Raw genomic sequence first — 25495 nt, 5'->3', positions numbered from 1 at the left:
CTATTTTAAAATAACAAACTCTTGATAGTAGAATAAAAAACTACAACTAAACACCACAAACTCTTAACCATCTCCGTGGAGATGTTGCCTGTGCAACGGCAAAGAGAATGACTGGGGTGGGCGGAGCCTAGGAGGGACTATATGGCCAGCTCTGCTGGGACTCTTTGCCATTTCCTGTTGGGGAAGAGATATTCCCACAAGTAAGGATGACGCCGTGGACCGGACACACCAATGTTGGAGAAATCAATTATTAAAAGAAGAAAAATAATCAGATTTTTTTTTTATTATTTAAATCAGATTTTTTTTTCTTTCAATAGGATTTAATTTATTTTTTTTAAATGAAATAATTTTCAAGAAAAGATCTATATAAAGATAGTTTACTATTTAACATACAGTACATTCTAATCCAAAGGTTATTTATACTGAAATACGGACTTTTTTTTAATAATGTAGCATGAGGGTGTATATTCATAGCTTTAATGTTTGTTTGTTTAATGGTAAATTAATTATATTAATCCATAGAGCGTGCAATTTTAAACCACTTTCAGATGTACTTCTATTATCAAATTTGCATCATTCTCTTGGTATCCTTTGCTGAAGGAGCATCAATGCACTACTGGGAGCTAGCTGAACACATTGTGTGAGCCAATGATAAGAGGCACATATGTGCAGCCACAGATCAGCAGAACAGTTGTGTTTTAAATAAATAAACTGCCCTATCACAATGGCATAAGGGACATGACAAGGGAGATGTTCTTGCTAAAAATAAAAGTGTGACTTTATTATTTTTTTTTTAGCAACATGGTATTTTTTAACCATCGTATGCACATTGGGGTTTTTTTTTAGATATAAAGCTATTGCACACTTACTAAACTACAGTATAGTGAGAGAGAAAAAACTTTTATATGGACTGGAAAACAAAAAAAATAGTGTGACTTTATTGCTATATTCAAGTTGTCTGGAACCTAATCCACAATATATCCGCTTGTGTGTGTGTATGTATATACTACATACACCCCTTTTACAATAAATATATATATATATATATATATATATATATATATATATATATATATATATATATATATATATATATATGCATGTAGAAGAACAAAGGTCCACACTCACTGGACTTCAAATACAGTGAAACAATTATTTAATTTTGACGTTTCGGAGACTTGCTCCCCTTCCTCAGACTAACAAACAGTGCAACACAGCAAACATATAAAGACCATAAGCCCCTCCCCTCATGTTTGAAAATTGCGCCAAAACTTAGTTGCCATGGTAACAGTGAAAACACCAACCAATCATAGTATTAGAAATGTGTCAAACAATCACCAACGCTTATAAACATACAGATAATAAGGTGTACATCAGTGCGGGTCTTTTTTCTACAAGTATTTATCTTCATTAGACCAAACCCCGGCTATATATATATATATATATATATATATATATATATATATATATATATATATATATATATATATATATATATATATATATATATATATATATATATATAATATTAAGAAGGCAATTTTTGCAGCATTAAGGAAAAAATGGAAAAAAGTTAAAATATGTGAAATAATTTGTGGTCTCATGTGTCTTGAGGTGCGCCAATACCTGCTCTTATTATTATATACATTTTGGTCACTTTGGCAGCACTCCACAATATGTGCATTTAAAAACATATGCTTTTATTAGATATGCTTAACCATTATTTCTTACTGATTTATCACTGGGGAAACTGACCAAAGCCCTTTTGGTTTAAAGCACTCCACCCAGTTCAGGTGTGTTCCAGACACAGATATTTAACTGTGTGTATATAAAGCCAGAAAACCTCATCCCATGCAGTCTGGATGAGAGGTATAGTATTGTAATGTTATTTTGGTATATTAGAATTGTATTGGCTAACTTCATAGTGTTAAGAGGTGTTGAGAAGGCAATTTTTTGCAGCATTGGGAAACAAGTTTGAAGTATGTGTAATAACATGTAGCCAGGAAGCCTCATCCCATGCAGTCTGGATGAGAGATTGGAAATTCTATTTTGATATATTAGAATTGTATTCTTGAGCTTAGCTTGGCTAAAATATTAGAGTTAGGACCAGTCTTTTGTGGGACACCTTGTAAGTGGTGACTGGCTGAGCAGAATATGGCCATATTGTGTGACTAAGATCCCATCATTTTTTTAAAAAAATTATGAAATATTAAGAAGGCAATTTTTGCAGCATTAAGGAAAAAATGGAAAAAAGTTAAAATATGTGAAATAATTTGTGGTCTCATGTGTCTTGAGGTGCGCCAATACCTGCTATTATTATTATTATTATTATTATTATTATATATATATACCGTATTTTCCGGCGTATAAGACGACTTTTTAACTCTTAAAAATCTTCTCAAAAGTCGAGGGTCGTCTTATATGCCGGGTGTCGTTTTATAAGCCTTATTATTACTGAGTTATTTAGTGACTGTGTACAGAGAGGCACAGAGTAAAAAGCACCAGTGAGCTGTGTGACGTGTGGGTGAGGCGGTGGGGAGGAGTCGGACACGCTAGCCACACTGTGAATGGACTGAGTTGCAGCTCCAGGCCCACACCCCCCTAGATAGGCCCCCGGCTGTGCTGGCCAATGATGCACCTTGATTGCACAGAGCAGCATGACGTAGCGGTTGCGCCGACACAGACTTCAGGCGGGAAGAAGAGTGAGCAGGAGGGAGCTGCTGAGAGAGACTTGTGTGTGGCGTGCTGTCCTGCCCTGCCCTGCCGAAGACGACAGTAAATCCAGATTCAGGCAGAAGTGGTCTGTGCGACTGCAGTGCACTGGTTCAGACTGAGTGAGCGAGGTAGGTCACGGTGACAGCAGGCAGGACAGGTTATATGGGGAGTAGAAATTTTGACACAGCACATCGCAAAGCTCCAGCTACTAATATGATATAATCAATCATATATATCATATTAGTAGCTGGAGCTTTGCGATGTGCTGTGCAGTCTCAGTCAGACAGTCAGCCCACCGTCAGGAGTCCAGTCCTGATGAGGGGTCCCACTCCGTTCAAGGCTAAGGGCTGAAGACAAGCATACGTTTAAAACAAAACACTAGTAAGGCTTTACTTTAAATATCTTTCTCTGCTAATCACCTTTCTTTCCTGCACAATTTGCTCCGTAGCAGATGTCACATGACCACACTGGAATTTGAATGTCTGGCTGTAGTGTAGCTGCTACACTACAGTCAGACATCCAAATTCCAGTGCGGTCATGTGACATCTGCTACGGAGCAAATTGTGCAGGAAAGAAAGGTGATTAAAGGGACAGCCTTCCACTAGTGTTTTTTTTTCTCAGCCATGCATTGCCAGTGATCTAGAGATCTTCCAGTGAAAGTATCAGAAGGTCAGTACTGCTGAAAGTTTTACAGACACTGTGCTAGTAGTTAGTCTGTGTGTTAGAAATCTAAGGGAACTTTTTCATGCTGCTATATACTATGCCTTAATGTCTCCTCTGCTTTGATAACCCTTGCCCATCTGAGTAATATGGATTATGTGACTCCTCAGTGTTTAAGGAATTTCTTTGCTAACTTTGCTCACTCTCCTCTCTCTTTCTCCCTCCCCCCTCTTTCTCCCCATCCCTCTCCCCCATCCCTCTCACTTTCCCTTTTTTTCTCTCTCGCCCCCTTCTCCCTATCCCCCCCTCTCCCCTCTCCCCCTCTCTCATGTCATAAGCAATGTCATAAGCATTTGAATTAAATTTACCATATTGAAATTAAATCTGATGTTTTTTAATTTTTATTTGGTGTGCTTGCTGCATTCCTTGAAGGGGTAAAGGGGTAGTCTAGGGGGTAGTCTTATACGGTGAGTATAGCACAAACCCTATATTTTTAACAGGAAAAGTAGGGGGTCGTCTTATACGTGGGAAAATACGGTGTATATATATATATATATATATATATATATATATATATATATATAAAAAAAAACAAAAAGAACAAAATGGAGTTGTATAGCGCTATTTCTACACAGTTAAAGAACAAAAAATATATAAGAGCAATAATTTAGATATAGTTAAGAGCCCAGATATAGAGAATATATATATATATATATATATATATATATATTCCAAAGAAAATAAATGATAATATGTATGTAATTATAATATATGAACAACTGGTTCTTCTAATAGGATACAAAAGTAAGTATAAATGTCTTATAAACGATGTTACAGATGGTATTCCACCATGAAAGAAAGGACTTTATCAGGTAAGCATAAATTACGTTTTCATTTATGCAGGTGGTGTCCACAATCCTTTACTCATGGGAACTAATACCAAAGCTGTGGAAGCCCACGAGTAAATGACCTAAAGGGAGGTATTAAAAAACATATTGTTTCACTGAGAAAAAATAAATCCATAACCCAACAAAAAAAAATCTTTTTTTTTTTTTTTTTTAATGAATGCACTAAAAAACAGACACGATCCTCAAACTGAGACAACAGCTTGAATAACCTTTCTACCAAAAAAAGACGACCAAGTAGCTGCTTTGCAAATTTGAAACCACATTCTTAAAAGCCCAGAAAGTGGCAACTGACCTAGTAGAATGAGCTGTAATCCACGGTAGCAGAGGCTGACCTGCCTCCAAATAAACTCTATGAATCAAAAGTTTCAATCAAGAGGCCAAAGAAATAGCAGAGGCCTTCTGACTTTCCTAGGCCCAAGAAAAAAAGAACAAACAAACTAGAGGTCTGTCTGAAATCCTTAGTAGCATCAACATAATATTTCAATGCTCTAACAACATCCAGAAAATGCAAAGATCTTTCAGAAGCATATTTAGGATTAGGACACAAAGAAGGAACAACAATCTATCTACCAATTATGTCTGAAGAAACAACCTTAGGCAAAAAAAATAAATGCTGTCCACAAAACAGCCTTATACTGATAAAAATGTAGAAAAGAAGACTCACAAGAAAGAGCAGAAAATTCTAAAACTCTTCCATGAAAGATGTTTAATGTCCAATTTATGTATAGGCTCAAAAGGAGGAACTTGCAAAACTCTTAACACCAAGTTAAGATTCCAAGGAGGAGAATAGGTTTAATCTTAGAAATCACTCTGGTAAGAAGAGCCAGAGGAGGGAACAGATCAGCAAGCTGAAATGACCAATGAACTACCAGGGCATCCACTACCTCTGCTTTAGGATCCCTGGAAGTTTATTGTTCAAACGAGAGGCCATCAGATCTACGTCTACCAAAGGTAGAACCCAAAGGTCCACAATTAGATTGAATACATCCTTATGAAGAGACCACGACTGAGAAAGTCTGCCTCCCAATTATTCACTCCTGGGATGTGAGTTGCAGAGATTAGGCAAGAATTGTCTTGTGCCCAAAAGAGAGTTCAAAATACAATCCCTCATTGCTAGGGAACTGTGAGTTCCCCCATGATGATTGGCATAAGCTCCTGATGTAACATTGTTTGACTGGAAATGGAGATAAGATTCCCTTTTCAACATTGGCCAAGTTTGAAGGGACCTGAAAATTGCAGAGTCCTGTTTGGACTTGGTCCAATTAGCATTAGGTCTCCAGACTGAACCAGAGGGACCTTGCTTCTGTGAAGAGTCAGTTTTCTGTTCCTTGTTCTGACAAAAGGAACGAAAACAATTAGGAGCTTTGCATTTTCCTTTAGACTTCATATCCTGAGGAGGAAAAGCTCCTTTACCGCCAGTAATAGCAGAAATAATAGGATCTAAATCAGACCCAAACAACTTCTTTCCTTGAAAGGAAAGAGACAATAATCTACATTTAGACCTCCAGGATTTAAGCCACAATGCCTGGCAAGATTAGACATGCTTTTAACATTGATTTTCATAATATCAAATACAGCATCACAAATAAATGAATATGCACTTTGAAGTAAATTTAACAGATTAGAACTAACAAGGTCAGTAGAAAACTGCTGAGCAAGACTGTATAACCAGTAAGAAGAAGCCGCAGCTACATCAGCAATAGAAACAGTAGGTCTAAGAATATAACCAGTATGTAAAAAGGCCCTTCTTAGAAACTATTCTAATTTCCTCTATAAAGAGGAATATTAGTATATTTAGTTTAATGAAAATCCATCCACTTTAGGAACCGTTTCCCATCACTCTAGATTAGCATTAGGAAAAGGACATAGCTTTTTAAACCTTGTAGAAAGATTAAAAAAACACACCTGGTTTAGACCATTCCTTAGCAATAATATCAGAAACAGCATCAGGAACAGGGAAATCTCAGGGAGATTAACAACAGTTTTAAATACTGAATTTAACCCCTTAATGACCAACGCCACTGTCTGTCTTGGAAAGCGGTGGGAGCGATCCTGATCGCTTCCAGATGCTTTCCGGTAATTGCAGTGATGCCTCGATAGAGGCATCCTGCAATAACCCTCCTTGGCCATCCGATGCAGAGAGAGCCACTATGTGGCCCTCTCTGCATCGGACATCGATGGCCGGTATCGTTGGTGGGTGGGAGCCGACGTGGGAGGCGGGTGGGCGACCATCGATGGCTAGTGTGATGCAAAGGGGGGTGGGATCGTGGGAGGGTTAGCCAGGGGTGCGCACGGACACGCGCGCGTGCGTGCACGGGGGGGGAAACCGCTACACTACAGAAAAGGTTTCTCAGAAAAGTGGGAGGGGGGGGGAATAAAAATAAAATTAATCTAAAGGGATCTGGGAGGGGTGGGGGATTTGGTCTTGGGGGGGAAGGGAAGCTAAACTACAGAAAAAAAATTAAAAAAAATAAAGAAAATCATCTTTTTTTGTAAACTGGGTACTGGCAGACAGCTGCCAGTACCCAAGATGGCTCCTTATAAGTTAGAGGGGTAGAGAGCTGTTGGGGATCAGGGAGGTTGGGATCCTACACAGCAGCATATGTAAATATGCCCAAAAATAATTTTGCAAAAATTAAAATATAGCATTTATTTTAGTACTGGCAGACTTTCTGCCAGTACTTAAGATGGTGGGGACAATTTTGGGGTGGCGGAGGGAAGAGAGCTGTTTGGGAGGGATCAGGGGGTGCGATGTGTTAGGTGGTAGGCTAATCTCTACACTAAAGCTAAAATTAACCCTGCAAGCTCCCTACAAGCTACCTAATTAACCCCTTCACTAATAGCCATAATACACATGTGATGCGCAGCGGCATTTAGCGGACTTCTAATTACCGAAAAGCAACGCCAAAGCCATATATGTCTGCTATTTCTGAACAAAGGGGATCCCAGAGAAGCATTTACAACCATTTATGCCATAATTGCACAAGATGTTTGTAAATAATTTCAGTGAGAAACCTAAAGTTTGTGGAAAAGTTTGTGAAAAAGTGAACAGTTTTTTTTATTTGATCGCATTTGGCGGTGAAATGGTGGCATGAAATATACCAAAATGGGCCTAGATCAATACTTTGGGTTGTCTACTACACTACAGCTAAAATTAACTCTACAAGATACCTAAAAGCTCCCTAATTAACTGCTTCACTGCTGGGCATTATACACGTGTGGTGCGCAACAGCATTTAGCGGGCTTCTAATTACCAAAAAGCAACGCCAAAGCCATATATGTCTGCTATTTCTGAACAAAGGGGATCCCAGAGAAGCATTTACAACCATTTGTGCCATAATTGCACAAGCTGTTTGTAAATAATTTCAGTGAGAAACCTAAAATTGTGAAAAATGTAACTTTTTATTAATTTGATCGCATTTGGCGGTGAAATGGTGGCATGACATATACCAAAATCGGCCTAGATCAATACTTGGGCTTGTCTACTACACTAAAGCTAAAATTAACCCTACAAGCTCCCTACATACTCCTTAATTAACCCCTTCACTGCTGGGCATAATACATGTGTGGTGCGCAGTGGCATTTAGCAGCCTTCTAATTACCAAAAAGCAACGCCAAAGCCATAAATGTCTGCTATTTCTGAACAAAGGGGATCCCAGAGAAGCATTTACAACCATTTGTGCCATAATTGCACAAGTTGTTTGTAAATAAATTCAGTGAGAAACCTAAAGTTTGTGAAAAAAATTGTGAAAAAGTAAACAATTTTTTTTTTTTGATCGCATTTGGCGATGAAATGGTGGCATGAAATATACCAAAATGGGCCTAGATCAATACTTTGGGTTGTCTTCTAAAAAAAAATATATACATGTCAAGGGATATTCAGGGATTCCTGAAAGATATCAGTGTCCCAATGTAACTAGCGCTAAGTTTGGAAATAGCAAAGTGCTACTTGTATTTATTGCCCTATAACTTGCAAAAAAAGCAAAGAACATGTAAACATTGGATATTTCTAAACTCAGGACAAAATTTAGAAACTATTTAGCATGGCTGTTTTTTGGTGTTTGTAGATGTGTAACAGATTTTGGGGGTCAAAGTTAGAAAAAGGGTGTTTATTTCCATTTTTCCCTCATATTTTATCATTTTTTATAGTAAATTATAAGATATGATGAAAATAATGGTATCTTTAGAAAGTCAATTTAATGGCGAGAAAAACGGTATATAATATGTGTGGGTACAGTAAATGAGTAAGAGGAAAATTACAGCTAAACACAAATACCACAAAAATGTAAAAATAGCCTTGGTCCCAGACGAACAGAAAATGGAAAAGTGTTGTGGTCATTAAGGGGTTAAAGGATTACAAGGTTTATTATCAGAAGGTATAGGATCTTCTACCCTTAAGGTGACCAAGACCCCTTTTAAAAGAGAACAAATATATTCAACTTTAATAAAAAAAAAAAAAGAAATAATCAGGTTCTACATCAGATGAGGGATCCTTACTCTCAGAAGAAACTTTACCACCTGAAGATTCCACAGTATTCCTTGTATCAGGACACTCATTACTAGAAGAAGGTAAAACTTGAACTAATCTTTAGTGCTTGTTTAAATAGCAGAAGTAATGTAATTCTTCATTGCTGGCGGTACTCCATCTTCCTATAATAAACATATAGTAGGTACATTATTATTACCCAGAGAAACAGCATTAGACTGATCAGAATGTAATAACAAATCTAAACATGATCCACATAAATGAGCTGAAGAAGGAACTTAAGTTGTTTTACAATAAGCACACTTAAAATTGGTAGAAAGGTGTACAAGAGACTGAGTTTCTAGGGTAAATTTAAGGACAGATTTTTGCTACTCCATTATAGCATAAAGCGATGAAAAAAGCACTATAAAAAACATCCCCTTTAAGCAAGCTATAAAGGAAAGGAAAACCTATACACCTCATAGACTAATCAAGCTTAGCCTAACTAAACAGAAATAGACAGCTCGCACCCAAAAAACTACAGTTGATATAGCCTAAAGCGCGCCAAAAAGATGACGTGCACATAGCAGCGATGTGCGCTAACCCGATGGGCGAATACTAATGCACGAACGAGAGCTAACCAGACGTGTGAAAGAGAACTCTCCAACATGCGCTAACCCAACAAAGGTTAAAACTAAAGAGCCAATGACTATACAGAAAAAAAGCATGCTCTAACCGAAAAAGAGCGTATAAAAGCGTTGGGAGCCCGGCGCGCAGAAACTAAATCACACCAAAATTTACGCACGCAAACACAAGGGGAATAGTGAGAATCTGTCCCAGGGCCATATATACAAAAACATATATAAATAAACCTAACATTTTAAAAGTGTCCAAAACAAAGCTATAGAAGTGTCTATATAGAATAAAATACATACTTACCCATAAACACTCGTCTACCAACAAGCCAGTAGTAGACAGCCAAACCAGTATTGAAACATATCAGCAACGATAATGTAAATAGGAGTATAATGTAGATCACTGTTCTGAGGGGAACCGGGCCTTAACATAGTCTGAAACCCCCTTTACCTAAAGAACACTGCACATCTTCATTCTTCGACCATCTCCAACGAAGAAAGTAAAGACTGAGGTATGTGTGAGGTGGAAGTGGTTTTATAGAGCTCTTGGGGTTTCGGAATCTTTGCCTCCTGAGTAAAGGATCCTGGATTCTCACCACCTGTATGAAAGAAATTGGATTTCATATCCAACTATAAATTATTTTCAATTTAAGTCACAGTGATTGGATGCAAATCTCTATATGGCTGAATTTGAATCAGAGGGTGCCAATTTATTTTGTGACCCCAAGTTAAAACTGTTTAGATGCTATATAGACTAATTAGTTTTGATTTGGTCTGGAGCAGAGGTGGACCCAATATCCTGGTTTGAGAAATGAATGTGCTAGTAGCCTTGCGCTATCTTTTATAATGAATCATAGTTGTACATGTATAGAATTTCAGGATGTTCAACTATATAAAAAACAATGCAAGATAAATTCTACATTTTTTAAGAAAGCCACTGACAAGAACCCTTTATTGGAATTTAATAGTAGTAATCCTACAGCCTTAAAGAGGGCTCTTCCCAGATCCCAATTTAAGTGTCTGATAGGAAATAATTCAGAATTGTCTTATAAAATTAATTAGTTAATGGACATGCGTGAACCCTTTGCACAATGTAGATATTCAGAAAACCTTTTAAGACAGGAAACTGTTAAATTATTACAGGAAGATAATTAATTGTCTGGAACTACAGCTAAAAAAGAAAGACTATCTTTTATAACCACATATGCAGTGGATAAAAGTTAGGTTGTAGAGGCAATTAAGAAAAACTGGAAAAACATAATTTATGCTTACCTGATAAATTTATTTCTCTTGTAGTGTATCCAGTCCACGGATCATCCATTATTTGTGGGATATTCTCCTTCCCAACAGGAAGTTGCAAGAGGATCACCCACAGCAGAGCTGCTATATAGCTCCTCCCCTAACTGTCATATCCAGTCATTCGACCGAAAACAAACAGAGAAAGGAGAAACCATAGGGTGCAGTGGTGACTGTAGTTTAATTAAAATTTAGACCTTCCTTAAAAGGACAGGGCGGGCCGTGGACTGGATACACTACAAGAGAAATAAATTTATCAGGTAAGCATAAATTATGTTTTCTCTTGTTAAGTGTATCCAGTCCACGGATCATCCATTACTTCTGGGATACCAATACCAAAGCTAAAGTACACGGATGATGGGAGGGACAAGGCAGGATTAAGCGGAAGGAACCACTGCCTGAAGAACCTTTCTCCCAAACACAGCCTCCGAAGAAGCAAAAGTATCAAATTTGTAAAATTTTGAAAAAGTGTGAAGCGAAGACCAAGTCGCAGCCTTGCAAATCTGTTCAACAGAGGCCTCATTTTTGAAGGCCCAGGTGGAAGCCACAGCTCTAGTAGAATGAGCTGTAATCCTTTCAGGGGGCTGCTGTCCAGCAGTCTCATAGGCTAGGCGTATTACGCTCCGAAGCCAAAAGGAAAGAGAGGTTGCCGAAGCTTTTTGACCTCTCCTCTGTCCAGAGTAAACGACAAACAGGGAAGATGTTTGACGAAAATCTTTAGTAGCTTGTAAGTAAAACTTCAAGGCACAGACTACGTCCAGATTATGTAAAAGACGTTCCTTCTTTGAAGAAGGATTAGGGCACAACGATGGAACAACAATCTCTTGATTGATATTCTTGTTAGAAACCACCTTAGGTAAAAACCCAGGTTTGGTACGCAGAACTACCTTATCTGCATGAAAAATCAGATAAGGAGAATCACATTGTAAGGCAGATAGCTCAGAGACTCTCCGAGCCGAGAAAATAGCCATCAAAAACAGAACTTTCCAAGATAAAAGTTTAATATCAATGGAATGAAGGGGTTCCAACGGAACTCCTTGAAGAACCTTAAGAACGAAGTTTAAGCTCCACGGGGGAGCAACAGGTTTAAACACAGGCTTAATTCTAACCAAAGCCTGGCAAAATGCCTGGACGTCTGGAACCTCTGCCAGACGCTTGTGCAAAAGAATAGACAGAGCAGAAATCTGTCCCTTTAAGGAACTAGCTGATAATCCTTTGTCCAAGCCCTCTTGGAGAAAAGACAATATTCTAGGAATCCTAACCTTACTCCATGAGTAATTCTTGGATTCACACCAATAAAGATATTTACTCCATATCATGTGGTAGATTTTCCTGGTAACAGGCTTTCGTGCCTGTATTAAAGTAACAATGACTCACTCGGAGTAGCCACGCTTTGATAGAATCAAGCGTTCAATCTCCATGCAGTCAGTCTCAGAGAAATTAGATTTGGATGATTGAAAGGACCTTGTATCAGAAGGTCCTGTCTTAGAGGCAGAGTCCATGGTGGAAAGGATGACATGTCCACTAGGTCTGCATACCAAGTCCTGCGTGGCCACGCAGGTGCTATCAGAATCACCGATGCTCTCTCCTGTTTGATTTTGGCAATCAGTCGAGGGAGCAGAGGAAACGGTGGAAACACATAAGCCAGGTTGAAGAACCAAGGCGCTGCTAGAGCATCTATCAGCGTCGCTTCTGGGTCCCTGGACCCGTAACAAGGAAGCTTGGCGTTCTGGCGAGACGCCATGAGATCCAACTCTAGTTTGCCCCAACGATGAATCAACTGAGCAAACACCTCCCCCGGATGGAAAGTCTGACGACTTAGAAAATCCGCCTCCCAGTTCTCCACGCCTGGGATATGGATTGCTGACAGGTGGCAAGAGTGGTACTCTGCCCAGCGAATTATTTTTGAGACTTCTAACATCGCTAGGGAACTCCTGGTTCCCCCTTGATGGTTGATGTAAGCCACAGTCGTGATGTTGTCCGACTGAAATCTGATGAATCTCAGTGTTGCTGAGGCCAAGCCAGAAGAGCATTGAATATCGCTCTTAACTCCAGAATATTTATTGGAAGGAGTTTCTCTTCCCGAGTCCACGATCCCTGTGCCTTCAGGGAATTCCAGACTGCACCCCAACCTAGAAGGCTGGCATCTGTTGTTACAATTGTCCAATCTGGCCTGCGAAAGGTCATACCCTTGGACAGGTGTACCCGAGACAACCACCAGAGAAGAGAATCTCTGGTCTCTTGATCCAGATTTAGCAGAGGGGACAAATCTGTGTAATCCCCATTCCACTGACTCAGCATGCATAATTGCAGCGGTCTGAGATGAAGGCGCGCAAATGGCACTATGTCCATTGCCGCTACCATTAAGCCGATTACCTCCATACACTGAGCTACCGAAGGGCGCGGAATGGAGTGAAGAACACGGCAAGCATTTAGGAGTTTTGATAACCTGGACTCCGTCAGGTAAATTTTCATTTCTACAGAATCTATAAGAGTCCCTAAGAAGGAGACTCTTGTGAGTGGGGATAGAGAACTCTTTTCCTCGTTCACTTTCCACCCGTGCGACCTCTGAAATGCCAGAACTATCTCTGTATGAGACTTGGCAACTTGAAAGCTTGACGCCTGTATCAGGATGTCGTCTAGATACGGAGCCACCGCTATGCCTTGCGGTCTTAGAACCGCCAGAAGTGAGCCCAGAACCTTTGTAAAGATTCTCGGGGCTGTAGCCAACCCGAAGGGAAGAGCTACAAATTGGTAATGCCTGTCTAGAAAGGCAAACCTTAGAAACCGATGATGATCCTTGTGAATCGGTATGTGAAGGTAGGCATCCTTTAAGTCCACTGTGGTCATGTACTGACCTTCTTGGATCATGGGTAGGATGGTCCGAATAGTTTCCATTTTGAATGATGGAACTCTGAGGAATTTGTTTAAGATCTTTAGATCCAAAATTGGTCTGAAGGTTCCCTCTTTTTTGGGAACCACAAACAGATTCGACTAAAAACCCTGTCCTTGTTCCGTCCGCGGAACTGGATGGATCACTCCCATAACTAGGAGGTCTTGCACACAGCGTAGGAATGCCTCTTTCTTTATCTGATTTGCAGATAGCCTTGAAAGATGAAATCTCCCTTGTGGAGGGGAAGCTTTGAAGTCCAGAAGATATCCCTGAGATATGATTTCCAACGCCCAGGGATCCTGAACATCTCTTGCCCACGCCTGGGCGAAGAGAGAAAGTCTGCCCCCTACTAGATCCGTCACCAGATAGGGGGCCGTTCCTTCATGCTGTCTTAGAGGCAGCAGCAGGCTTTCTGGCCTGCTTGCCTTTGTTCCAGGACTGGTTAGGTTTCCAGGCCTGCTTAGATTGAGCAAAAGTTCCCTCTTGTTTTGAAGCGAAGGAAGTTGATGCTGCACCTGCCTTGAAATTTCGAAAGGCACGAAAATTAGACTGTTTGGCCTTTGCTTCGGCCCTGTCCTGAGGAAGGGTGTGACCCTTACCTCCAGTAATGTCAGCAATAATTTCCTTCAAACCAGGCCCGAATAAGGTCTGCCCCTTGAAAGGAATGTTGAGTAATTTAGACTTCAAAGTCACGTCAGCTGACCAGGACATAAGTCATAGCGCCCTACGCGCCTGGATGACGAATCCGGAATTCTTAGCCGTTAGTTTAGTCAAATGAACAATGGCATCAGAAACAAATGAGTTAGCTAGCTTAAGTGTTCTAAGCTTGTCAATAATTTCAGTCAATGGAGCTGTATGGATGGCCTTTTCCAGGGCCTCAAACCAGAATGCCGCCGCGGCCGTGACAGGCGCAATGCATGCAAGGGGCTGTAAAATAAAACCTTGTTGAATAAACATCTTCTTAAGGTAACCCTCCAATTTTTTATCCATTGGATCTGAAAAAGCACAACTGTCCTCAACCGGGATAGTGGTACGCTTTGTTAAAGTAGAAACTGCTCCCTCCACCTTAGGGACCGTCTGCCATAAGTCCCGTGTAGTGGCGTCTATTGGAAACATTTTTCTAAATATAGGAGGTGGGGAAAAAGGCACACCCGGTCTATCCCACTCCTTGCTAATAATTTCTGTAAGCCTTTTAGGTATAGGAAAAACATAAGTACACACCGGTACCGCATAGTATTTATCCAGCCTACAAAATTTATCTGGTACTTCAACTGTGTTACAGTCATTCAGAGCAGCTAATACCTCCTAAAGCAACACACTGAGGTTCTCAAGCTTAAATTTAAAATTAGAAATCTCTGAATCAGGTTTCCCCGAATCAGAGATGTCACCCACAGACTGAAGCTCTCCATCCTCATGATCTGCATATTGTGACGCAGTATCAGACATGGCCCTTACAGCATCTGCGCGCTCTGTATTTCTCCTAACCCCAGAGCAATCGCGCTTGCCTCTTAATTCAGGCAACCTGGATAATACCTCTGACAGGGTATTATTCATGAGTGCAGCCATGTCCTGCAAGGTAATCGCTATGGGCGTCCCTGATGTAATTGGCGCCATATTAGCGTGCATCCCCTGAGCGGGAGGCGAAGGGTCTGACACGTGGGGAGAGTTAGTCGGCATAACTTCCCCCTCGTCAGAATCTTCTGGTGATATTTCTTTTATAGTTAAAGACTGATTTTTACTGTTTAAGGTGAAATCAATACATTTAGTACACATTCTCCTATGGGGCTCCACCATGGCTTTCAAACATAATGAACAAGTAGTTTCCTCTATGTCAGACATGTTTAAACAGACATGTTTAAACAGACTAGCAATGAGACTAGCAAGCTTGGAAAACACTTTAAACAAGTTTACAAGCAATATAAAAAACGTTACTGCACCTTTAAGAAACACAAATGTTGTCAAAATTTGCAATAGCAGTGAAAAAAGGCAGTTACACTAACGAAGTGTTTACAGTGTATGTAACAAGTTAGCAGAGCATTGCACCCACTTGCAAATGGATGATTAACCCCTTAATACCCAAAACTGAATAATAAAAAACAAAAACGTTTTTTTTTGTTTTGTTTTTTTTTCAAACAGTCACAACAACTGCCACAGCTCTACTGTGGCTTTTTACCTCCCTCAAAAACGACTTTGAAGCCTTTTGAGCCCTCCAGAGAAGTCCTGGAACATGCAGGAAGAAGCTGGATGTCTCTGTCAGTATTTTTATCTGCACAGAAAAGCACTAAAATAGGTCCTTCCCACTCATATTGCAACAGTGGAAAGCCTAAGGAAACTGTTTCTAGGCAGAATTCAAGCCAGCTATGTGGAAAAAAAACTAGGCCCCAATAAGTTTTATCACCAAATACATATAAAAACGATTAAACATGCCAGCAAACGTTTTATATTACATTTTTATAAGAGTATGTATCTCTATTAATAAGCCTGATACCAGTCGCTATCACTGCATTTAAGGCTTTACTTACATTACTTCGGTATCAGCAGCATTTTCTAGCAAATTCCATCCCTAGAAAAATATTAACTGCACATACCTTATTGCAGGAAAACCTGCACGCCATTCCCTCTCTGAAGTTACCTCACTCCTCAGAATATGTGAGAACAGCCATGGATCTTAGTTACTTCTGCTAAGATCATAGAAAACGCAGGCAGATTCTTCTTCTAAATACAGCCTGAGATAAACAGTACACTCCGGCACCATTTAAAAATAACAAACTTTTGATTGAAGAATAAACTAAGTATAAAACACCACACTCCTCTTACAACCTCCATCTTGGTTGAGGCTTGCAAGAGAATGACTGGATATGCCAGTTAGGGGAGGAGCTATATAGCAGCTCTGCTGTGGGTGATCCTCTTGCAACTTCCTGTTGGGAAGGAGAATATCCCACAAGTAATGGATGATCCGTGGACTGGATACACTTAACAAGAGAAATTGTAAGGACAGATAATAATTTATCTTTACTTAAAGGGACAGTCAACACCAGAATGTTACCCATTCCCCAGTTTTGCATAACCAAAACAGTTATAAAAAAATACACTTTTTACTTCTGTGATTACAGTGTATCTAAGCCTCTGCAAACTGCCCCCCCTGATTTCAGTTCTTTTGACAGACTTGCTTTTTAGCCAATCAGTACTCACTTTAGGGTAACTTTATGTGCATGAGCTCAATGTTATCTATATGAAACACATGAACTAATGCCCTCTAGTGGTCAAAATGCAGTCAGATTAGAGGCAGTCTTCAAGGTCTAAGAAATTAGCATATGAACCTCCTAGAATTAGCTTTCAACTAAGAATACCAAGAGAACAAAGCAAAATTTGTGATAAAAGTAAATAGGAAAGTTGTTTAAATTACATTCCCCATTTAAATCATGAAAGATTTCTTTGGACTTGACTGTCCCTTTAATATGCCCCCACCTAGAGTAGGCTTTAAGAAATATACTAATGCAAACTGATCCTAAACAGTGATACACTCAGAAAATGTGCTTGAAGGAAGGAACAGACCAAATACATTTAATATAGATAATATTAGATAAGAATAAAATTGCTGTTGGATAAAAATGAATACTAAATATAAATTATATCAAAAAAAGACCATAGATATAAATGGAATACAATCCAGGCACCCCCACAATGGGTGAATGTCTGGTGGTTTCAGATTAATGGTATATGCCAAACAATGAAGGATATAAATGCATATGAAAAGAATAAAAAAAATAAAAAATGAGTAAAAAATGAAAATTAAGCAACAGCAATTTTATTCTTATCTAATATTATCTATATTAAATGTATTTGGTCTGTTCCTTCTGTTAATGATTTTTAATATATTTATACATGTTGATTAAATACTGGATTTACCCTATTCACTGAGAGATTGAGGACTCTTACTACTAGTTGAATTTGCTGATCTGAGTTATACTTAATTCATTATTTCTAGTGGTGTATAACCCTATAGTGACCTGGTGTATACCCTAGCCATTGGTGCTCCTATATATTATTTCACTCTTCCTATGTTAAAGGGACATAATACTCATATGCTAAATCACTTGAAACTGATGCAGTATAACTGTAAAAAGCTGACAGGAAAATATCACCTCAGCATCTCTATGTAAAAAAGGAAGATATTTTACCTCACAATATCCTCAGCTCAGCAGAGTAAGTTCTGTGTGAAAAGTTATACTTCACCTGCTCCCAGCTGCAGGTAAAAATAAAAAAAAAATGAAGAAATGAACAGCAGCCAATCAGCATCAGCAGTGCGGAGGTCATGAACTCTTACTGTGATCTCATGAGATTTGACTTAACTCTCATGAGATTTCATAGTAAGCTTCCTTTACCTGAACTTTTGAGGTAAAATATCTTTCTTTTTTACATAGAGATGTTCAGGTGATATTTTCTAGTCAGCTTTTTACAGCTATACTGCATCACTTTCAAGTGTTTAAACATTTGGGTATTATGGCCCTTTAACACAGGCAAAGAGAATGACTGGGTTGGGAGGGAAGGGGAGGAGCTATATATACAGCTCTGCTGTGGTGCTCTTTGCCACTTTCTGTTAGCAGGAGGTTAATATACCACAAGTAAGGATGAAACCCGTGGACTCATCATATCTTTGTAAAAGAAATGTCAAATTTCATGTTAATATGTCCTAAAATGTGTGAGTTGATGCTTGAAAGAATATACTATGATTTTTTTTTTGTCCTTGGCCATAATTTTGTGTTATAAAATGTTGTTCTGTCTTGTTTTTTTAAAGTGAAACTGCAACTGCATGTCCCTCTCTTGTTATATACCCACCACTTACCACACAGCTGGTACTGAACTGGATGCAGGAACATATATGTACCTGCAACCAATACAATACAAATATTGCAATAAGTGACAGGCATTTACATAATGAATTTTAATGAATGTTAAATATTATATATATAAGTTTTTTTTTTAAAGTAAAACATTATTTTGCCTCCTAGGAAGTTTTGAAAAATGTATTTTACAAATAAATCCATTTTGTACTTTGAAAGATTATATAAGCACTCTGTAGTATTGCAAAATCAACACTAGAATAATATATATATATATATATATATATATATATATATATATATATATATAATGCTCTACCTTTTATAGATAGTCTTTCCCATACCACACTGTCTTTTGGTTAAAATTATTTTGCAAATCAGGACAAGTAGATTGTCACGAGGGACAAGTAGATTTGCAATGAATGAAATCTTTGTTGGGGAACTTAAGAAAAGCTGTTAAAAGAAACTTGATTTTTCTATTTTTTTTATTTGTCTATATATAAAAGTTATTATGATTTAATAGATGTGAATTGGAAAGTTGTTTAAAATAGTATAACTATCTGAATCGTGAAAGAAAAATGTAGGGTATCATGTCCCTTTAAGCATTTTACAGTTGTGCTCATAAGTTTACATAACCTGGCAAAATGTATGATTTCTTGGCCATTTTTCAGAAAATATGAATGATAACAGAAAATCTTTTCTTTCACTCATGGTTAGTGTTTGGCTGAAGCCATTTATTATCAATCAACTGTGTTTACTCTTTTTAAATCATAATGACAACAGAAACTACCTAAATGACCCTGATCAAAAGTTTACATACCCTGGTGATTTTGGCCAGATAACATGCACACAAGTTGACACAAAGGGGTTTGAATGGCTATTAAAGGTAACCATCCTCACCTGTGATAGGTTTGCTTGTAATTAGTGTGTGTATAAAAGGTCAATGAGTTTCTGGACTTCTGACAGACCCTTGCATCTTTCATCCAGTGCTGCTATTCTGGATTCTGAGTCATGGGGAAAGCAAAAGAATTGTCAAAGGATCTGCGGGAAAAGGTAGTTGAACTGTATAAAACAGAAAAGGGATATACAAAGATATCCAAGGAATTGAGAATGCCAATCAGCAGTGTTCAAATTCTAATCAAGAAGTGGAAAATGAGGGGTTCTGTTGAAACCAAACCACGGTCAGGTAGACCAACTGAAATTTCAGCCACAACTGCCAGGAAAATTGTTCGGGATGCAAAGAAAAAACCACAAATAACCTCAGGTGAAATACAGGACTCTCTGAAAACATGTGGTGTGGCTGTTTCAAGATGCACAATAAGGAGGCACTTGAAGAAAGATGGGCTGCATGGTTGAGTTGTCAGAAGAAAGACATTACTACGCAAATGCCACAAAGTATCCCACTTACAATACGCTAAAGAGCACATAGACAAGCCTCAAACCTTCTGGCACAAAGTCATTTGGAGTGATGAGACCTAAATTGAACTTTTTGGTCACAACCATAAACGCTACATTTGGAGAGGAGTCAACAAGGCCTATGATGAAAGGTACACCATTCCTACTGTGATGTTTTGAGGATGTGTAAGCTACAAGGGCACAGGAAATTTGGTCAGAATTGATGGCAAAATGAATGCAGTATGTTATCAAAAAATACTGAAGGAAAATTTGCATTCATCAGCCCTGAAGCTGCGCATGGGACATACTTGGACATTCCAACATGACAATTATCCTAAACACAAGGCCAAGTTGACCTGTCATTGGCTACAGCAGACTAAAGTGAAGGTTCTGGAGTAGCCATCTCAGTCTCCTGACCTCAATATCATTGAGCCACTCTGGGGAGATCTCAAACGTGCAGTTCATGCAAGATAGTCAAAGAATTTACAGGAACTGGAGGCTTTTTGTCAGGAAGAATGGGCAGCTTTACCATCTGAGAAGATAAAGAGCCTCATCCACAAATACCACAAAAGACGTCAAGCTGTCATTGATGTTAAAGGGGGCAATACACAGTATTAAGAACTGGGTGGGGTATGTAAACTTTTTATCAGGGTCATTTGGGTAGTTTCTGTTGTCATTATGATTTAAAAAGAGTAAACACAGTTAATTGATAATAAATGGCTTCAGCCAAACACTAACCATGAGTGAAAGAAAAGTTTTTGTGTTATCATTCATATTCTCTGAAAAATGGCCAAGAAATCATAAATTCTGCCAGGGTATGTAAACTTATGAGCACAACTGTATATTACAAACTCAAAGTGTGTATTGCTCATTTAAATGCAAAATTATTCAAGATAATCAATGACATCTTTTTTCCAATTATTTTTAAAAACACTGTATAAAAGCAAAAAGGTTACACTACTCAAACTAATGTTCTACTATCCTATATAATAAAAGGCAGTCTCTACTGCTGTCAAGTGCAGTAGAGACTGCACAAGGACAAACAAATCTGGCCTTGAGCAGCAGAGAGGGTAAGCGGCCGTGGTGGGGGGGCATGGCCGGACGGGACCGCTGTGATGGGTGCATGGTGAGGGGCATGGCTGACGGAGGAGAGAGAGAGAGAAGAGAGAGAGAAGAGAGAGAGAAGAGAGAGAGAGAGAAGAGAGAGAGAAGAGAGAGAGAAGAGAGAGAGAAGAGAGAGAGAAGAAGAAAGAGAAGAGAGAGAGAAGAGAGAGAGAAGAAGAAAGAGAAAGAGAAAGAGAAAGAGAAAGAAGAGAGAGAAGAGAGAGAAGAGAGAGAGAGAGAATGAGAATAGCAAAAAAAACATGAAACTAGCCACAACGAAGTGGAAATAATTATATATAAATTTGCATCAGTTTTCTAGCGATAAACAAATTTCAAATGTCATCTCTCATTCATTGAAAGAAGAAAAAAAAAAATTAGACCAACATTCTCCCCAGTTACTGTTTTGCACACAGAACCTCTATGAATAATATTTCACAAATGTTTATTGAATTTGCTGCTAATTTCAAAAGTTTGTAAAGTGAATGGAATGCATCAATACAGCTTTTCATAAATAGAGTTCATGGTGACGTTCATTTAGTAAAATATACAAACTGACATTGACAGCTACTGCACAGGATAATATAGTCTCAGAGTTCAGCACATTTACACAATTGTATTACAAATAACACTTAACTCATTTCCATGACATCACTAGTGATCATGTGAGGTAATGAGTAATAGCAAAATGGCAGGTGGCTAGCAACCTGAGGATTGCATAATTCAACCAAAGTCATGACATACACAAAGTCCACTAGGTGACTAAACCTCAGCAACGAATGTCATCTTACTGAAAACCATAGAACGCATATGATGGGCTATATACATGACAATGAGGCACAAGGTTTACTTATAAAAACAAAGATAAAACAGAATTTTCATGGGATATTCATTTTTTAATATGCAAAGCAAATAGAATCAAATAAGCACTGGACTTAATGCTTACAATCTGCATAAAATAAGACGCAGTTAAAAAAAAAATCTTCCCCTTTTCATTACCTGCTGAATTACCAGAATACACATCACTATTAAAAATGATTCCAATTTACTTCTATTATTCAATTTGCTTCATTCTCTTGGTACCTTTTGTTGAAAACCATATCTAGATAGGCTCAGGAGCTGGGAGCTAGTTGCTGATTGGTGGCTGCACACATATACCTCGTGCGATTGGCTTACCGATGTGTTCAGCTAGCTCTCAGTGGTGCATTGCTGCTCCTTCAATAAAACATACCAAGGGAAGGAAACAAAATTGACAATAGAAGTACATTGGAAAGTTGTTTAAAATTGTATGTTCTCGTGACATACTCCAGGAGGAAGAGGAGGAGACTGTGCATAGGCTGCACCTGTGCATTAGTGCACCTGAGCACCTGTACAGACATCACTCCCCTGCAGTTACACCTTGGCGGTTTGTAGCGCTTGGATCCTTCATGTTAGAAGGAAATTCTGCAGCTGGTTAAAGCCAACACACCAGCTACCCTCCACAGCGTAAACTGATATCATACGCTTAAGATAAAAGACCTTTCTCTGGAGAGACTAATAACCCATTTGAGCATTTTACTGGGTAAACTTACCATAATGAAAGAATAATACCCTGGCTAGCAGCACAAGTGAAGCGCTGACTTTTTTTCTTGATGGAGGAAATGCCGGGCTAACCAGACTTAGCAATCCGCAGCATAACAGCACCAAGAAGCAGCCTGCCTTGAATTATTCCCCCTTGCTAAACTGAAGCGCGGACCCTCACAGCAACTTACCGGCACCTGACCTGCCTCGGGGGCAATCAAGCCCGCTCCCACCCACCGGTGCTGCGTGTGGTGAGCGGATGGATCATTGAGCTCAGCGCGGAGGATAGTGAACCTGGTTTTATTTCCTCCTCTCCTCCCCCGGAACTGCGCGGAGGGATTCGGAGACGGAGGCACTCAGCATACCGGGACCTGCTGAGACCAGCTGGAAGGACACCCCGCTAAGCCCGGTAAGCGTCTAAAGATTGCAAAGAGTTTGAAAGGTTGGGATTCAGAACAAACTTTCTTTTTTGCTCCATACCCAACTTCAACTTGAAGCACAAGGAACATATTGGGGTAAGGGGGAATAATCTGTGTCTTTTTACCTGATCCATACTTGGCAAAACTCTGCTCTCTGGCTTATGCTAAAGTTGAAATATTGAAGGCATTTAACTGAAATTGACTTTTCTATCCTACAAGTTTTGCTGCTTAAAAAAAAAAAAGGAAAAAAAAAAAAAAAAAACCTGCTTAAGAAGTTAAAATCAAGCTACTTTGAGAATAACCTCCCCTTTAATGAATAAAAGGCATAGCAAGGAAGTAAAATTATCTACAAAAACTATAAGAACTCTTTTATATCTTTGCCTTGATAACGGACTAAAGTATGCTTAAAAGCTAGATTCATATGTAACTGGCTTAAGAACTACCTTTGTATTTATTAATCTCAGTAAGAACTGCAGCAAGGCTTTTTGGCCTATAGGAACTCAGATTGTTTTTTTAAATCAGGAACTGGGTATTACTTTAATATCTAAAAATTAAGTATCTGTGCAGCCTTTTTTTTCTATCTTTATAACATGATATATTTTCTACTTATTGGCAAACAGAGAACCCATTCTTTCCAGTGAGCCTGTTAACCTCACTAAAAAGGGAATTTGTATTACTCTTTAGAAAAAATACCAGAATTTGTTACAACTTATAATAATTGTATAATTGAATGGCTTATCCCTGTTATTGTAGTCACTAAATTTCTTTACTAGATATTTAAAGGAAAAACTATAGAAGTGAGATTTATAGGGGTAATATATAATTTACAAATAGTCTGTATTTTAACTAATTGAGAGCCTAAAGGGCCAGAAATCTGTCACATTATAAACCATAGCACCTGTAAGAATACTGATACAATAGTTACTCAAAAAATTAAGATCTTGCTGCAGAGGCTGTAATATCTCTTAAAGAACAGATCTATATTAAGCATACAAAGTTGAAATTTAGTATTCCAAAATCGTATAAGCAATTAGAAAAGGCTTCTACATGAGATCTCTGCCTCTTTCTTTGGAGCTAGTGAACTGGCTGTGTTAATTAATAGCTCATGGTTTAATGAGAATCTATCTTTTCTTTAGCACAGTAGTCTCTATTTACATTCCCTGCCAATTCTGGTCCAAACTCACATAAGAACATATTAATCACCCCTTTTCTTTTTTTATCCCCACACTCACTCCCAGCACTTTTTTTTTTTTTTTTTTTTTTTTTCACTCTCAGCACCTCTTTTTTTTTTTTCACTCTCAGCACCTCCTTTTTTTTTTTTTTTTTTTTTCTCTCACACGCACACACATTGATTGAACCCTTTTGCTTTTCTCTCTCTTTCTGAGTATATGGACAAATATATCACTTCCCCCACTTGCACTCCCAAGACTAATCCAGGTATGGCAGCAAAATCAAAGGAGCGCAGAACAAAAAACATAGAGAGCCCTGTAGCACCACACGACTCTATTGCTCAATCACAGAGCATAAGCTCCATAGAATCTCAAAACACACAATCTTTAGTCTCTAGTATCCTAGAGGCCATATCACCTAAATTTGATTCCCTAAAAAATGAAATAAAGCAGGACATCGCATCACTAGCAATAGAAGTGAAACAGTTCGCTGGTAGACTACAAGAAATAGAACAGAGAATTTCTGATCTTGAGGATAAGACAAATATTCAGACCCCAAAAATTGAGGGAAACCAAAAGTTAATAAATAAACTCCAAGCTAAAATAGATGATCTTGAGAATAGGGCAAGGAGGAATAATTTAAGAATTATAGGATACCCAGAATCTGTACAGCAAGAAGATTTAATGAAATTCATGACACTCACACTCCCTCAATTGCTGAACATTCCCCCACCACCTACGCCTTTTCTGATAGAGAGAGTTCACAGATTGGGGAGATCTCCAAATGTCTCTAAACCAAGACCAATTATCGCAAAATTTTTAAATTATCAGGATAAATTGCTGTTTATGCAATATTACAGAAAAAAGCAGCTCTTGGTCTATGAGGGCTCAAAGATATTGTTATTTCAAGATTTCTCTATGGAGATATCTTCTAAGAGAAAGGAGCTCTCCCCAGTCTGTGGAAAAATGCTAAAGGTCGGCTGGCAAGCCACAGTTATCTATCCTGCTAGGCTCAAGGTAACTGTAGAAGGTCAAACTTTTTTTTTTCAAACAGTAGCCGAGGCAGAGAGAAAATTAGCAGAGCATGGGTTTTAACCATCGCTTAGATAAATTTTTTCTATGTTTCTTTTTCTCCCATACCATTAATAAATTCTTGCATATCTACACCATGATATTAATAATAGATAAACTTTTTGTAATTCCAGAGCTGAGGGAGACCTTTGTTTCTTTCCTTTTTTCTCCTTATTTATTTATTTATTTTTTATTTTATTTTTTTTATTTATTTATTTATTTATTTATTTTTCTTTTATTTTTTTGTTGTTGCATATCTGCTACTTACACCAATAAATATATACTAGATGGGTAAAAATCTTAGACTCACAACATGGAACATAGGGGGAATTACATCCCCTATTAAACGAAAAATGATTTTATC

At 38.4% G+C, this 25495-nt stretch overlaps 1 protein-coding gene across 1 annotated transcript in view; it reads right to left on the bottom strand.

The window, feature by feature from the left end:
* The window catches only part of EXOC2 (exocyst complex component 2), a 914329-nt gene that overhangs the window by 872558 nt on the left and 16276 nt on the right, over positions 1-25495 (bottom strand). The window contains 1 exon segment of the mRNA XM_053714663.1: positions 9835-9982. The gene's annotated coding sequence lies outside the window, so the exon portion shown is untranslated.

The sequence above is a fragment of the Bombina bombina genome, chromosome 5, assembly GCF_027579735.1.
Source record: "Bombina bombina isolate aBomBom1 chromosome 5, aBomBom1.pri, whole genome shotgun sequence".
Classification (NCBI taxonomy): Eukaryota; Metazoa; Chordata; class Amphibia; order Anura; family Bombinatoridae; genus Bombina; species Bombina bombina.
Note: the sequence above shows the minus strand (reverse complement) of the source record. Positions and strands in the feature narration are given on the sequence as shown.